The 5,928-nt window shown below is 46.9% G+C and overlaps 1 long non-coding RNA gene across 1 annotated transcript; it reads left to right on the top strand.

The window, feature by feature from the left end:
- The first annotated feature begins 250 nt into the window (after positions 1 to 250).
- LOC112394421 (uncharacterized) lies at positions 251 to 1,903 on the top strand. The gene is made up of 4 exons (XR_003002122.1): positions 251 to 356; positions 524 to 641; positions 896 to 937; positions 1,558 to 1,903. It is a non-coding gene; the product is annotated as an uncharacterized LOC112394421 (long non-coding RNA).
- The last annotated feature ends 4,025 nt before the right edge of the window (positions 1,904 to 5,928 follow it).

The raw sequence follows: 5,928 nt of genomic DNA, 5'->3' as shown, positions 1-5,928 counted from the left end.
ACTTTGCAGGTTAAAGTTTACTTTATCAAAATCCACAGCGGAAATCCATGTTGTTGGGGACAGGCAGGACAGGTTGGAAAGGAGAAGTTGAGTGAATATTAATCTTGACCTTTCTCTAAAGTTCTTTAATGATTTTTCGAATGAAGGAGTTGGCGCCCTCCCCATCCCCCCACCCTTCTCCCCTCCCGGACTAATCCTTGATGTAATGACCGTGTTTGTGTTTTTCTTTCTGTTGAATTCACAGAGCACCGCGGCAGAGAGGTTAAACTAGATTACGAATGGTTTTCAGCTGCTTATGATGAGGTGCGTTCTAAGCGCACCTCCTCGGCACCCAAACCCTGTTTTCTTGTCCAGAGGTAAAGGGTATTCGTGGGCGAGGGAGGGGCACAGTAGGTGGGGGTCTAACAGGAGGAGAATCTGCTCCTCTCGGTTTGGATCTGCCTTGATTATGTCTATCGGCCCTACCCTGATCGGGTTTGTTTAATGACCATAGACTTTATACTTACATTGTATATAATTCCAGTCCAAAGGAGAAACATCCGTCCTGTCGTTTTTGCTTCCATCTGTATTGAGATGTTAAGTCTTTCCCTGAGACGCGAAACCTCAACTCGTAAAAGTGTTTGCACAGCATCTTTTTGAAAGTAAGTTCTGTCTTTAAGAGATAGCTAATAAATCAGCAGGAAAATGTATCAAAAACATATTGGATAGAAGCTTAAACAATTCATATCTCAAATAAAACGGTGGAAGACATGTTATAGGTAAGCGATTAACAATATGCTAGTGAAATCTGGGTTTATGAATTGAATACAGTTTAGCTCAATTATGCACTATACGAAAGTATATGTGTCATAAAAGAGATCTAACTTTAACTGTCTTTTTATTTTATTATATCTAGAACTTCCTGGAGCAATGACGACAGCCATAAAGAGAAATAAAGGTAATTATATTATTGCAGTTGAATTATGATTTTTTAATATTTGTAATAAAATACATTTCTCTACTAAATGTAAACAGTGGCATGTTAGATAAGTCACAGTATTTGCAAGTGGGGAAAATAGTCATTTTAGACTTTCACATTTAAATTAGATCCTTCAGGAGAGCAGAAATTAAATCCATTTCTCTCTTTAAGAAAAGGGCAACTCTGTAAGAGACTATTACTGAAACAAGTTGAAATTCAAAAACAAGCATAGGTCTTCGAAAAAGCATGTGAATTTCTAAAATACCAGAATACGTACTATGATTGAAATCACAGGTAAATTTAATCCATTATATTTGAGAGTTTTGTTAACAACACACTTGAAAGACTGACGGGACTGATTAAAATTCAGGCCATTGTTTTTTAAATTAAAATACAGAAGCTTCAAAAATATGACAAAATTATATATTAGTCTATAGGTGTGTTTTCTGGAGTAGATGATGGAACAGATATTTTAAAGGAAAGCTGAAATGTTTCTTTGTGTTTGTGTATATATATGTACATATATATTTTTTATTTTGATGAAAATCTCTTGAGCTGCTTCGATGCAAACTATATTTCTGTATCTGTTATGTCTGTAGAGCTGTGGGAAGGGTGAAGATGAAGCCAGGGAAGGAAAGCAGCAGCGGAGCACACACAAAACATGAGGCCACCTGGCTTCTTGCCATCCTACATGACATTCAATTATTTTAGTACTTTTTCATGAGTTTTCTCTCCACCCAGCTTCCCCTCCCCTCTCCAGACTCCTGCTTTTCTACATTTGTCATAGTTCATCTAATTCAGCACGCATTTTTCCTAGCTTTACTTACTAGTATGCCTCAAACTCTTGCCAAAAAAAGAAAGGGCTAAGATGAAAATTCTTGCAATCCTATCTTGACATTCCCACTATTACTATATAAGTGTGACATTTCTTTCAAGAAGTTGAGAAAGGAACCAGAGTGGTGTACACATTGCTTCAACTGTTGCTTTGATGTATGTACTCAAAATATTTTTCATTTCCCAAAATATAGTCTCATGGGGGAGGGGGGCATCAAAAGCAACTTTCAGACCATGAGAATTTTTTTTTAATGTAAAATAAGTCAAACTGACAGCCAATGGGGGGGGGGGGGGGAGAGGAGGAGTCAGTCATTTCAGTGGGCTTTTAAACGAGTTTTAATTTAATTACTTTAATTCTAGGCTCTAAAGGGAACTAAATAAAGAAAACTTTAAGCACATCCCAAATCACTGTGTTTGGTGAGCTGGCACCTAACAACAACAGCAGGAACAACCACAAACTGGTTGCAGGAATGTTAAATGTAACTTCAAATCAGAACATCAGAGTCACTTCACAAAACAGCCTTTCCGCTGTGTTAGCATCCCTGGTGCCAGAGAAATGAGAAAACAGTGTTGCAAAGAGGCTGAGACTTGAATCTGCAATAGGTCATGTTAACCCTCATCCTTTTGCTTCCTGGACTCTGCACATTCCTTCCTGACTCTGCCTCAATCCCATCAAGGAGATGTGAAGAAGCATCAGTAGCTGCACCCTGGGATCTGAAAGTGCCAGCATCCTAGAATGTCCTAAATTTTGTTAGGATTTAAAAGAAATTGATGGCTCCCCATCTCTGTCCCTCTCCTACCCCCACTCTCACCCCACTCCCACCACCTCCTGCAAGTGCTTTTTGCCAGGTAGATTGCTTCACTAACATGAAAGATGGGGAGCTGAATCCTGAACCCAGGTTCCAGGTATGGAAAGTGATGAACAATTCTCTCGAAGGAGAAATAGAAAGGTGGAGGAAAGAAGGGAATGGTAGCCTGGGGGTGATGGACTGAGTGTGCTGAGATAAAATCCCAATTAGAACCTGGTTTAATAAACTGGGTCTCTCTGGCCAGCCATGGTTCCTCGAGGCACTGCACCCTGGGGCCCTAGCCATGCTGACCCTTTGGAACTGGGGAGGCTGGGATGAGGAATGTGGATTAGAAGCAGGTTTTTAAAGCCTGCTGAAGAGGAAAGAGCCATGTAGGCTCTAGATAGAGTAGCTGAAAGTATTTATCAAAGTGCTGTGGTCAATTTCCAAGAAGGTTATCCTCAAAGCACCAGGCAGAAAATGCCCAGGTAAATCTCAGAGAGGGCAAGACACCCTCCAATCCAATCAGCCTCGAGTTTCTTCTCCCTTCTTGTGCCTTCCACAAATCATTTAATTATTGTTGTTTTAATTAGTATTATTTTAAATTTATTATTTAAGGCTCCAATGGTTAGAGCTGTGACATTACCATAAACTCCATCTCAACCTCTCAGAATCCATTTAATGCAGCTCTTGGCAACCAGAGACCCAGCTTCTTGCCAAAAACTGCAGATTAAGCATTCGTTATGGGAGTTTGCCATTAGCTGTTCCCTACATTTTGGGCACATGTGGTTACATGTCCCCAAACATACAGGACTCTGTGTAATAGATTTGCATTTCCAAGAGGCTCCAGGGATATTAAGTGGGGTTGGTGACACCTTGCACCCATCCCTCCAACCACTACCATCAAAAGTGGGGTTGAGGTGTGGGGTGGAAATGGGTTTACTAGGTAGCTGTGGACCCTGGCTCTTCTGTAGTTTCCTCTGCGAGCTGGACCTTTATTAGTTTACAAGTACTCTAGAGCTTGCATCATATGTCTTTCATTTAAGAGACACCGAACGTTTTTCAGGGAATTCAGGGCTCTTAAGACGCATATTTATAAACAAGCTGACAGAGCTCTACGAGGTAACTAAGTTCATAGCTAGGAGTTGTTTGTATATTTCCTCAAGTCAGCAAGGCGTTGTTCTTGCTGCTGTGAATTTTTGAAAAACCTATTAAACGACCATTTCTCTTATCCTCCCCGTGTCTATTAGAGAAAGGCAGGCTGTCAGAACATCTGAAGGTAAGGTACAGAAGGGGTTAGGAGAGAATCAAAAGTTATCAACCCGGATAAGAGTGAGTGGATAACTCGACTTCCGACATTGCTGTAGGGATGGCCCAGGAACAGCTAGAAAGTGCTCAGGAAGCGCATAGCTTGCTCCTTCGCCTTAAGCATGGATAGGATGTACCAGAGCAACCTCTCGCCAGCTTTTCCTTGGCCTTCCTCCCGCGTACTCCACCCCCGCAGCACCCCACACCCCCCATCCGAGGATGCCAAGCTTGGAGTTCGCGCGCCTTGGTGCAGTCTGGAATTCTCCCTGAGCCCAGTCCCTGAAAGCTTTCCGCCCCTTTTGAGATTTAACAGTTAGTGTTTGGTGCCGGCTGCACGGCTCCGGAGATAGTAATAATACAGCTAAAGTTGTATCATTCAGGAATGGTGTCAACTCGCGAGAACCTAAGTGCGCGCTCAAGGCCGTGCAGAGCGCGGCGCCACGTGAATCGAGCTTGTGCCCCTGCTCGGGAGAAGCGTCTTGGGAGAATGGAGGCTGCTGCTCCGGGGCGCCTGCTGGGGTCCCACTCGGCCGGATCTGGGTTTAGGACCGGCCCCGCTTCTTGGGCAGTGCTGAAGCGCCGCTCTGAGGTGCGCAGCGCTCCATGATTCTTCCCCGGCTGCGGCCCATGCTGGCCTCGAAGAGGGTCTCCCAGTGAGTCCTAGGACAGCCAACACCCCGAAGAAAGTGGAAATTCCCGAGCCCATCCGGAGGCTCGCCAGAATTGGGCTTGGCCTCGCCACCCCAGCGTCGGGGCTGCCCCGCGTGCCCAAGGCCGCGGGGTGACTGCCCGGCTGTCCTGGGGAGACGCGACGGGCGCTGCGAGGGCCTGTGCGAAAAAGGCCGTCGGGTAGAGGCCTCCCTTGGAGGGCGCAACCCGTAGTCCCCAACTTGTGGGTGTTTTCACCCTATTTGCCAGTTTAAGAGGCCTGTTGCTAATGGCGGCCTTTCCTTGCCCAAGGCGCTGAACGCTTTTCCCTCCGACGCGGCGGGCTCCTCCGAAACCAAAGGCAGTCCCGAAGCCTCACAGAGGGGCTTTCAACTCCGCAGTGCTGCCTGCCCTCAGGGAGCGGCCAGCTCTCCGGCCTCCCACCATCCCCTCGGGCTGGGACCGGGGTCCTGCCCCAGCTCCGCGCGCGCCCGTCGCTCCCCGAACGCGCTTTTCAAACTCGACCGCGACCATTTAAGAGTAAAATAATCTTTTGAAAACCACCCTGAAGGCCTTCCTCGTACTTAAACCCCTTTGTGTAACGAACCTCTCTCTGGCCTATACTAGGGGCCCTTAGGAGGTACTTTTCCTCTCGGGGTTTCTTAAAATAATCTGGATCTAATGATAAAATCGTGGACCAAGGGGAGGGGTGGAAGAAGGGTGGGGAAATCAGGTTGGTATCGGTATAATGTTTTCAGTGCCTCTTGCTCGGCTTTCCTCTCCCATTGCCACCACATCCACACGCCACCGCATTCCAGAAAGAAAGAAAAGGCCACGAGTTCGTGAGCGCCGAGAGCCCCCGGACGCCGAGCTCCTCGGGATTGGAAGGAGAAGCGGCCCCTCTACCACGGCCATCCCAGTTAATAGCTGCCAACGTACCCGGCTTCTTGGGCTTCGGATTAATGTGGATCTTCCACATAAACGATTTACGGATGAAGTAAAAGCCCTTTAGAGCAGTACTTCCTTTCAAGTTCGTAAGACGCCTCTAAATCTTTCTGGTAGTGAGTGGCCGGCGTGGGGGTGGGGTGGGGACCGGGTGCCGGGCGGGCGGCCCGGGAGGGCGCAGAGAGCGGGGAGTGGAGGGTTAACTGCTTTGCGATCTCACCGAGCTCTTCCGAAATGCCAGTCCACTGTCGCGACGGCAATGTTTCTGGGTGTCGTGGCCTCATCCCTGCTGGCATTTGTCTGAAATGGAGCTGTCTGTCTAACCTAGGCCTGGACGCGCCCTTCCCGGGCAAGTGGGGGAAGATGGGGGTGGGGTGGGGGCGGAGGGGAGTCCGGGGTGGAGTTAGTCGCCTGCCTATTTTCATATTCATTAGAACTGGGAGGTTG

This window comes from Neophocaena asiaeorientalis, unplaced genomic scaffold, assembly GCF_003031525.2.
Source record: "Neophocaena asiaeorientalis asiaeorientalis breed wild unplaced genomic scaffold, Neophocaena_asiaeorientalis_V1.1 scaffold134, whole genome shotgun sequence".
Taxonomy (NCBI): domain Eukaryota; kingdom Metazoa; phylum Chordata; class Mammalia; order Artiodactyla; family Phocoenidae; genus Neophocaena; species Neophocaena asiaeorientalis.
Note: the sequence above shows the minus strand (reverse complement) of the source record. Positions and strands in the feature narration are given on the sequence as shown.